The following is a 10,566-nucleotide window of genomic DNA, read 5'->3' as shown; positions in this document are numbered from 1 at the left end:
GTATAGTCTCTGGGCTTGTCTACACTTACAGCACTGCACCATTGTAGCGCTTAGTGAAGATGCTACCTATGCCAATGGGAGAGCTTCTCCTGTTGGCATAGGTAATCCACCTCTCTGTGAGGTGGTAGCTATGTCAATGAGAGAAGCCCTGTCAACACAGTGCTATTTACGAGGGGGTTAGGTGAGTATACCTACATTGCTTTCCACATCCCTGAGTGACATAGTTATACTGACATAAGTTAGTAGTGTACACCAGCCTCTGTCATATAGACACACTCTTATATTGATTTAAAATTGGCTTATATCAATTTAGATTATGAAATAAGCCACTTTGAAACAGAAAAAGGACTGTTTACATACAAACTTGTACCAGTCTAGCTGAAATAGGTTTACAAACACACTTTTAGCCAAATCAGTGCAAGTTTGTATGTTGACAAAATCTTACAGCTGCAAGGTAAACTGATATATGCCAGGTTTAAATTGAAGTAAGAGAGTCCACACAGGGTTTTGCAGCAATATAACTTAACTGGTTTAAAATACCCTTTTATTAAACTGGTAGTTTTGTGTGCAGAACAGGCCTCATCCTTGCAGAAAACTGTACTCAGCCAATAACAACAGGAGCAAAGTACAGGAGCAAAGGTGTGAACTCACCCCATTCATCACAGTAAATTGTGGACTATTTATCTACTTCAGAGTTTATTACAAACCATTAAAACGCTAACAACTTTCCTTTTCTTAAAGAAAACAAACAAAGAAGGCAAATACACAAAAGCTATGTACTTGCAACGTTAATGTTCTACAATTAAACACACAAAGCAAAGGAATACAGCAGTTAAGGTTCTTGAATTAACATTAACTTGCTCACATTGTGCATACAGATTTGTGATTACTGGTTAGGCTACTAAATACACACTATGTGCAAAACAGAGTTCATGTTTCTGTGAGAACCTTACTTTTTGCATTCCTTGACTTTGTTCAAATATGTAACCTTAATGTTTCATTAATCTAAATTTTTTCGCTAAAGCCCCAATCCTACAATCTGACCAAGTCTCCTCACTGTGTGTCAGACTTGCTGCCCCACCCACCCTCATTCTTTCCTAGGAAGTGTATTTAACAGAGCAGCTGCCCTCCTACCCCCACCAATTCCAAAGGGTGTGTGGGTGTCTAAGGCTATGTCTACACTGGGATAAAAAACCTGTGACAAGTGCAGGTCAGTTTACTTGGGCTCACAGGGCTCAGGTTCTGGGGCTAAAATATAGCTGTGTAAATGCTTGGGCTGGAGCCCGAGTTCTGGGACCCTCCATCCTCACAGGGTCCCAGAGTTATGGCTGGTTAGTCTCTAAGGTGCCACAAGTACTCCTTTTCTTTTTGCAAAGACAGACTAACACGGCTGTTACTCTGAAAAGAGTTATGGCTGGAGCCCAAGCCTGAACCTCTACACAGCCATTTTTAGCCCCACGACCTGAGCCAGGCAAGCCCAAGTCAGCTGACCTGGGCCAGCCATGGGTCTTTTAACCCATGTAGACGTACCCTAAGAACTTCTGCCCTCCCACCCCCACCTCAGGGCTTGTCTATACAGCAGTGCAGCTGCACTGTTGTAGTGTTAAGAGACCTGGTCCACACTACAAAGTTAGCAAGTCAGTTTATGTCAACCTGTGCTTACACTAAAATTTCGCTCCTGCCGTAACTGCCCTATGGCAACTTACCTCCATGTGAGGTGTAAAGTCAATATTGATGTAGTTATATCAAAGCAGTGTCAGTGTACACACTGCGTTGCTTACATTGACTGTTACTGGCTTTCAGAAGCCGTCCCAAAATTCCTCGCAGTGACAGTACAATCTGTACAAGTGCTCCTGGTGAGGATGCGCACCGCCAACACAAGGAGCAAAGTGATGCACAAGTGATGTAATTACTGTCACAGCTGTATGCCGCCATAAGTTAGGTTGACTTAATTTTGTAGTGCAGACATGCCCTCAGTGTAGACATACCTATGCCGATAAAAGGGGTTTTCCCATTGGCATAGATAATCCACCTCCCTGAGAGGCCGCAGCTAGGAGGACAGAAAAATTCTTCTATCTCACTAGTGTTGTCTACACAGGGACTTAGATCAGCTTAGCTGTCACTCAGGGGTGTGGATTTTTCACACCCCCTCGTGATGTAGCTGGGTCCATCTAATTTTCTAGCATAGAGCAGGAGCCCTCACAGCTGCTGCCCGGCTACCCCCTATATGTGTGTGTGTGTGTGTCTGTAACAGAGCTGCTGCCCCCTGTCTCCTTGGGAAAGGGAAGTGGGTGGAAAGGTAACAATCCTAATACCCCTCCCCGCCCCATTCTCTACCAGGGAGCGGGTGTTTAAGGGAGCTGCTCCCTCCGCCCCAGGGGAGTATCAGACCCAATATCCGCCCCCTCCTGTGCAGTGTGTGTGACCGAGCTGCTGCCCCCTCACGTTAGGGGATCACTAATTAGGGCCCCGCTGTCTCCAGGGCTCCCGTTCCCCTCCAGCTCTCTCCCGCGGGGGAGGCCGCTGCCTGTCGCAGGCCCGGCTCCCTGCTGCCGCAGCGCCCTGGCCTCCCGCCGGGGTTAAGCGCGGAGACAGCGAGGCCGAGGAGCCGGGCTGGCCCGAGGGGAAGGAAGGCGTGAGGCGCCAGCAGCAGCAGCAGCTCTTATCGCGGGGCCGGGCCTTTCCCGGGAGGCGGAGGGAGCCGAGCGAGCCGCTCTCCTCGCCGCGGGGCCGGGCCTGGACGCGCCACTCTCGCCGTCTCGCCCTGGTTCCGGTTGCCAGGCCGGGCGGCGGCGGCGGCGGGCGGGTCAGAGGGTAAAGGTCGCTCCCCCAGCATCCTCCGTGCTGGATACTCAGCCATCTTGGATCCGCGGGACAAGAAAATTCATGCGGTGAGTTCGGCCCCCATTATTTTCTGGCCCCCTCCCCGCGGCGCGCTCTGCCCGCTGCCTCCCAACCGGGCCCGCAGGCGCTGGCGGCGGGGCCCCTGGCGGCCCGGGCCCGGCTCCGGCGTCCCTGGGCCCGGCCGTAGCCAGCCGGGTTTCCGTTTGCTTTTGTCTCCGAGGGAGAGAGAGGGGGGGACGCGCAACGTCTGAGTCGGGAGCGGAGCCCTTAGGCCTAGCCCAGGCAGCGGCCCCGGCCTCCTCCGCCATCTCCGGTCGCGGCGGCGGCGCCCGAGCCCCGCTGTGCGGGGAGGGAAAGGCCGTCACCGCGGGAGGCGGCAGAGCCTGGGCCCGCACCCTGGGGCCTCCTCATCCTCTGTGGCACTTCACACGGCCCCGGCGTCCCTTGCTGCTCGCTGCCCCTTGCCCTGGCCGCTGCCTCCCCGTCCACCCGCGATGTCCGCCTCCTGCCTCTCCTCCGCCCCGCTCCCGCCTGTGTCCTAGTGTCTCTTCCCTGAAGCCCGTGGCCTAGTTGTGGTTCCTGATACCCTGTAGCCCCGTCGTACATTCGGCTTGCTTAGGTGTGTGAGGATATAAGTTGGTGGTAATGTCTGTCCCCCCGTCTGTTCCCCCCCATGTGCCTTTTGGCTCCGGGTTAAGAAACCGATGGAGCGAAATCTGCCACCCACCGACTCTGCTGCTCCTGGCTTTTCTTTATAGGCGATGCTGGGGTTTTGCTGTTTATCAGTGTAGCCTTGTGGCCTGTTATGTGTGTCCCTTGGGTGAAGAGAGGGGGTGAAATAGGGTTAATTATTTTTTGGTGTATTCTCCATAGCCTTTCTGGGGGAGGCTGAGATGATGTCGGAACAGGTTCTGATCCTCCCTCAGAAATGTTTGTTAAACAAACTTGAAGCAAACTGAACCACTTCCTCTGAGTGCTGTCTGTGTCAGATGATGTCTTGTCTTCCTGTGTGTGGTGGTGTTTCTGCTTTGAAGCAGCTTTCAGTGTGAGCCAGTGCTAATGGGAACATGCAGATACAGTAAGGGAGAGTTAATTCGTGTGTTTACAATTGTAGCTGTGTGCACATATTGAAATTTGCAAACCAAAAAATGATGCATCTGTTACTTAAACTTTTATTCTAATTCAAGTTACTTGTAACTTTAGTTTAGATATTTTGTAGTACTCTGTCCAAAACCCACCACATAATTATGTCATTGTGGATCAGCAGTGTTTACTTTTTTAAAAATTTACTGCCAAAATTGTGGTGTTATATTGGCTTTTTATTTCATATATAAAATGTAGAGATCTCCCTTTTGATTCCTGGGCGGGAAGTGAATTAAGTCCACGAAGGAACAAAACATTCATATTGCCTGTACAGTAGTAACATCTGGTGGAAGTGATTGGCTGCTGGGCTTAACTCAGCAATAGGGGAGCTTAAAGTTTATCAAACTTGCTGTCACGTCAGTCAATAGACAGGTTTCTGGAAACATGGATGCAGTTCAAACTGTTAAGATGTATGCAGAGCAGAACACCCAAATATAATTATTTAGGTTTTCATTGCAAAGATTCCTTTATTTGGACCTGAGAGTGGATTTACGCACTACGTCCTTTGATTTTTTTTTTTGTGATCATATTTTTCAATGTAGTCTATTGTTGATCAAAGCATGCCTGATCCAGTTCTTGAGGACTGCACTATTTTATAACATCATAATTGTTTGTGTGGAGAATTCCAGTGGACACATGCTAGGCTTCCAGATTTCAACGTGCTAGATCCTTTTGGTATTATAAAGTTGTAAACTATGAAGGAATTTGAGTACAAGAACTGGCATACCATTCATTAGAAGGCAGTATTTCACCGCCCCCCCGAAGCTGATAATAAGGCTAACATGGGGGGGGGGTCCTCCTTATCTGTGTTGTTTTGTTGTCATTTCTTTCTGAGATTTGTCTAATGCCTTTGGCTAAGAATTTTAAAAGTGACTAGTGATTTTGGGCACTTCAGTTTCTAAATGCCGAACTTGAGATGCTTGCTTTATTTTATTTTATTTTTTTTAAAAAGAGGGTGAGTATTTAGTACTCGAAAATCAGGCCCATTAAGGTTTCTCCAATTGGCAGACAAAAATGGAGGTCTCAGAAATCACTCTTGACTTTTGAAAATCTTGGCCTTTGTCCCTAGCTTGTGTTAAGAGTTAGGTATGCCATTTAAGCAGGTACTTGACGTTAGATCTGAAATCAGAAACTTTCATTTTTAGGATTCAGTTTTACACAGTTTATATGGGTGCAGGATACTCTGTACATCAGTTCATTGTATCATAGTCTTAATTTTTATAGATATTTTTATATTTGAAAAATATACTTTTTGCATCACTCAACTTTAATCTGTTCAAGAATTCTGTAAATTTTTCAACTTACCATTCAACCCTGAAGGCAGGTATCGGTCACTAAACCGACAATGTACTGTTGCTTTCATTTTACCTTTAACCTGCATCAGACTTTCTGACTTGATCTAAAATATTGAGCCTAATATTAATTGTAGTTAGATTCTTCTGTCAAAAATGCATGTGCAAATCTCACTGAAATCTATAGGAATTGTGCACAAGTATTCAAGGACAGAATTTGGCCTTAAGCACTGCAGAATCCCTGTTGTTTTAAAGTGCTGTTTAAATAAATCTATAATCCAACCTGTTACTCGTTTGTGAAGATCTGTGTGCTAATTAAAGAATAAATGGTAGTTCCTACTTTTTCTTTAATTGTTGGTAAAACACTTGTCACATTTAGAAATATACAAAACAAATATTAGTTTAGATAGAGGGACAAATTTTCAGTGCTCTTGCCTAAGCCCATATAGAAGTGATATGCTACGTACTAATCTAAACAAAACTGAATTTCATTTGGGAGAAGAGGGAAACAAACAAAAAAGCAGTTTATCGTCAGATATACAGGATAAGTCAGTCATTTTTGTAATTAATGCAGAAATCACACAGTTTGATACATATTGACAAAAACCAAGACATTAAAAGTTAAGTTAAGCTTGAATCTTCTGGCCTTCATTAGCTTATGTCAGAATCTTAATATATTTTTAAAATAGTGTTAGGAATTTGATAAAGTCATCAGTGACATTTTACAGATGCATTTGTAGTTGAAAAGTCTTCTGATGTTTCAAATATACTGTATCCAGGGAATCAGGCTAGCTTGTTTTGGTTCCAGTTTCCTGGGTAGAGGTCAAAGTGTTGTGTTGTGTTATACCATAAATAAGACTATATGACTAAAATTGAGGGTACTATATTGGTCTGTTGGCGATGGCTCTGATCCTGGAAACGCTTATGCGTTTGCTCAACTTTAAGTGTGCAAGTAGCCTTGCTGACTTATTTAGGTCTATGAATTTGCATAAGTGTTTGCAGGATTGGGATCTAGATATGTATTGATGACGTTCTGAAAACTTAAAAAAATATATTGTCTGTCTAGGTCAAAGTTCGTATCACTGAGCTTTATTATAACATTAAAAGATCTGTGTTCTTTAAAAAGTGAAATTATTGCACAGACTATTTTAAAATGCTAATAACCCTTTACTGTGGGGAATATAAGGGGGAGAGTTGACATCTAAAGAGCCATGTCTATGTTGAATTAGTGGTTACAATTAATTTTGTATGTAAACTATTTTTGAGATTCAGTATTGCTGAAATAAAAGTACTATTTTGTTTGTACACCTTCTGAAGTAAAATCTAACTCAAAATATCTTTTGAATTTAAGGAAAAATTAATATTGTTTTTGTAAAGAAGGATCCCAAAATGTCTTACAAGTATGTACAGGTTGCCATGTTTTAGGCTTAGGCAAGTAAAAGGGTAGGTGGTATCCTCTGAAAATTTTTGATGACAGAAGTGCTTATGACGCCTAATTTACACTAGAAAAGTTTGTCGGTATAGCTGTATCCTCCTCGTATAGATGCATCTTAAGCTAGCAAAAGATTGTTTTTGCTGGGATAGGTTATACTAGTTCCCTGAAAGAAGTAACCTATGCGGGAAAAGGCACCTTCTGTTGGTATAACTGCATCTAAAATAAAGCTTTTGCTGGTACAGAAATACCTTAAAAAATCACACCCCCTAACTGACAAAAGTTACCAGCAAAAGTTTCTAATGTAAACCTGTCCTCTATCCCTCTCATATGAAAAAATTTAATGGGCACTTGTCTCAAGCTTTAGTAGAGAGAGAACCGGTGACAGAATATCAGGCAGTAGCTTGAAGACTGTTATGCTGCTTGTAACAATGTACAAATGAATTACACATCATTACTGAATATGTGCAGTACCACCCCATTAGCCTATTATTGCTGTGGAGTGTATCAACAGCTGCAAATTTTTAAAAAAATCCTTCATTCTTCTGATAAATTTTGTCATGTTTCACTGAATTTCATCTCTTGCTAATACCTTTTAGGTATGTCTAGTTTTATTAATATTAGCAAGCTATAATTTTATAAGTTGCTTAGTACTGATGCTGCTGTGTACTGTACAGTACACAAAAATAAAGATAATTCCTGCCCTGCAGCTCTTAAAATAAAAAAATGTACAGCTGCACAAGTAAAAGGACACCATATTTTTCATAGTTTTTTATTTCTAAGTTGTTTATAATACCTTCTACAAACTTGAAAATGACGTGGTGGTGGTGATTGTTACTGGTATTATGGTACTACCGATGTTTTCAAGTCATGGGCCAGGACCCCACTACTTGGCCCTGTACAAACAGAACAAAAAGATGAGCTCTGGCCTGAAGAGCCTACTGGTTTTTGTTTTCCATTTTGTAAATGTTTCCCTTCTGTTCCCTACCCCCAACCCCCTTATTTCTATGGAGTATAGTTCATCAAGCCTTTGTCTACTATTAGCTCCCTAGTTTGTTTTTTTCATTACTTATCAGTGGTGCTTTTGAAAATAAGATTTTTACTTAAACTTCACCTCTTCTGCCATCTGGTTGGGTGTGTTGTTTAATTTCACAATCAGGGATTGGGAGACTTAAAACCATAAAAATGTATAGGGCATTCCCCACCAGATAATATTTATAGGTTAAAATTTGGGACTAAGCTATTTGAGAATCCTTTAAAAATAATTAAGCGTTGTGATCTTTTCAGTCTCTTCCCTTCGCTGATTTATTTGCTATAACGGTCCAAGAGTAAATAATCTGAATTTCATTCAAGTCTTTCAGGTTCTCATTTCCATTTGTTTGTTTTTTGTTTTTGTTTTTGTTTTATTTATTTATTTATTTATTTATTTTTGTTTTCTCTTAATGCACCCCAATTTTCTGGTGTTTTGTATGTGCTGAAGTTGCATCACACCAGAAAGTCTGCTCATGGACATTAGTTTGTGTGCTTGAGACATTTTTAGAGCTCTGGTACCAGTTGACTAGAGCATATGAAACTGATTGCTGAAGTCAAGTTATTTGTAAAAAGCTGTAGTTTGCTTACTAATACAATTAGTGCAAAACACTTACACTCTCTCTTGGGTAGTGAAATGGAAAATATTACTTTGCATGTTACTATGATTGCCGGGGCAGTAGTCCAGAACATGGAAACGGGAGTAAGAAAACCTGAGTTCTATTCCAGGCCCTTCTGCTGATTTGTGTGACCTTGTGTAAGTCACTTAACTAATTTGTACCTCAGTTTCCCACGTGTAATATTGGGGTAATACCCATCTTTGTAGCTTTATGGATGGAAAGTTCTATAGAAATCCATAGTACTATTTCATTAGTTACCGATAATGGTAAATCGTCCACAGTTGAAAATTAGCACTTAAAAAACTGTCTTGTACACTGTCAGTAGGTGACAGTTCTGTTTGCATCTGGTTGTTTTGTAGTAGTGTTGCTAAGACACTTTCTATTGCAATATAAATATGCATATTTGATTGTAACTGTTAACAAGGAGTTTTTCACTTAAGTATCTGGTTGAAATAGAATGACTAATTATGTACAGCAATTGAGTCCATTTCAAGATATGGACTGTTAGTCTGAATTTGTATGTCATTCCTTGGTAAAGAAGTTTTCCTAATGCTGTCCAAATTGTGCATAATGTCATTTCTTTGTCAAGAGCCTGTGTCTACTTATCACATGAAGCTATTCAAAATGTTCTTCTTATTTCCTTTATACTCTATCATAAGCCAGTTTATTTATAAGCTGACCTCCCCCCCAAGATGGATAAGTAAAAATGGAAATTTTTTATGACCCATTCATAAGCCAACCCTATAATTCAGGGGTCAAGAAACTTTGGCTCCCGGGCCATCTGGATAAGCCGCTGGAAGGCCGAGATGGTTTGTTTACCTCGAGCATCCGCAGGCACAGAGGTAAGCGTAAGTAAACAAAGTGTCCCGGCGTGCCAGCTGCTTACACTGATGGGCTGGGACAGCAACTGGTGGGGAAATTTTTGTGGGGGGGAGAAGTTGGGGGTCAGGGGAATAACTCCTGTGACCACCCCCCATATGACCTCACCCTTAGCCCGGGACCCCCACATTCTCCCCGTCCCATCCCTTCCCAGCTTATCTGGGGAGGGCCATGGGAGGATGTCTCTGGCCTGGCCGGAGCTGCTCTGGTAGGCTGGCCAGTGCGGCAGCAGCTGCTTTGGAGGCTTGGGGGAGAGCAGTGTGACCAGAAGCGGAGAGACTCTGGCCCTGCCTCTTCCCTTCTGGCTCTGCTAGCTGTGCTGCCTCTCCTTGCTCCCTCTACTGGGGGAGAGGGGCTATGTCCCACCTCTCCCTCTCTATACCTATTCATAAGCCGACCCCCCTTCTCTGATGCTTCCCTTTTTTACTAAAAAAAATTCAGCTTATGAACGAATATATACGGTAATTAGTGTTCCCCCTTTTCAGGCCATACAATTAATATATTATATGAAATTTCTTCCTTTGTAGCTGTTTATGTTGTAGTTGTAAAAAATGTTTTCTCACAAATTACAAGTAATTCCACAGAATGGCTAGTTACCAAGTGCATATTCCATAGTCAGTAAAGTAACTGGAACAAGGTTGGTATACATTCCTTTTCTTTGTCATTATTGTGTGGTAGTACTTAATTTGTTAGAGAACACTTTTTACAAGTACAATGTAAAAGGTGCATAGCCAGAAATAGTTACAAAGAATGTTCTTCAACTTCATATAAAGTGTATAGACTGAAAACAGGAAAACACTGTTTCATTAGAGTCAGAAGAGAACAGTATAAACAGCTTTATGTGGCGAATAGGTGCTGAAAGCTCACTAGGGACTTTGCTATTGATTTTATGTAGAAGGCAGTCAGGTACAATGATGATGGGCAGCAATATAAAACCCCTAAGAAAGCAATGTGTGCAATTTGGACAGCATTAGGAAAATCTGTTTACTAAAGAAACTTCGTACAAATCCAGAGTTTAACAGTCCATATCTTGAAACAAACTATTTTATATACATGGTCATTCTGTTTCATTCATATACTGAAATAAAAAGTTCATTATTAACGCTTCTAAACACCAGTGGTTTCATGGGTTGAAAGGCGATTTCAAATGAGTCTAATAAATTCTGGTCTGCCTTAAGTGAACCAGAAAATACCAAAATAATTTCTTGAATGGGCAAAATAGTTTTAAAAAGGTTTAGTTAAAATGTAGTGCTCTTCTTAATGCATCCACATCCTAGCTAGTGTGGGGATTCAGCATGTATACATGTGCTTAATCTCATTTTGTTTT

At 42.3% G+C, this 10,566-nt stretch overlaps 1 protein-coding gene across 5 annotated transcripts in view; it reads left to right on the top strand.

The window, feature by feature from the left end:
- Nucleotides 1–2,741: 2,741 nt before the first annotated feature.
- CNOT2 (CCR4-NOT transcription complex subunit 2) overlaps nt 2,742–10,566 on the top strand; it is a 151,990-nt gene continuing 144,165 nt past the window's right edge. For 3 of the 5 annotated variants that reach the window (XM_077832874.1, XM_077832864.1, XM_077832881.1), the window contains exon 1: nt 2,833–2,891. The gene's annotated coding sequence lies outside the window, so the exon portion shown is untranslated. Of the gene's footprint in view, nt 2,892–10,566 lie in introns of all 5 variants that reach the window. The other 2 variants (XM_077832889.1, XM_077832895.1) reach the window with 2 other exon arrangements.

The sequence above is a fragment of the Eretmochelys imbricata genome, chromosome 1 (genome assembly GCF_965152235.1).
Source record: "Eretmochelys imbricata isolate rEreImb1 chromosome 1, rEreImb1.hap1, whole genome shotgun sequence".
Classification (NCBI taxonomy): domain Eukaryota; kingdom Metazoa; phylum Chordata; order Testudines; family Cheloniidae; genus Eretmochelys; species Eretmochelys imbricata.
Note: the sequence above shows the minus strand (reverse complement) of the source record. Positions and strands in the feature narration are given on the sequence as shown.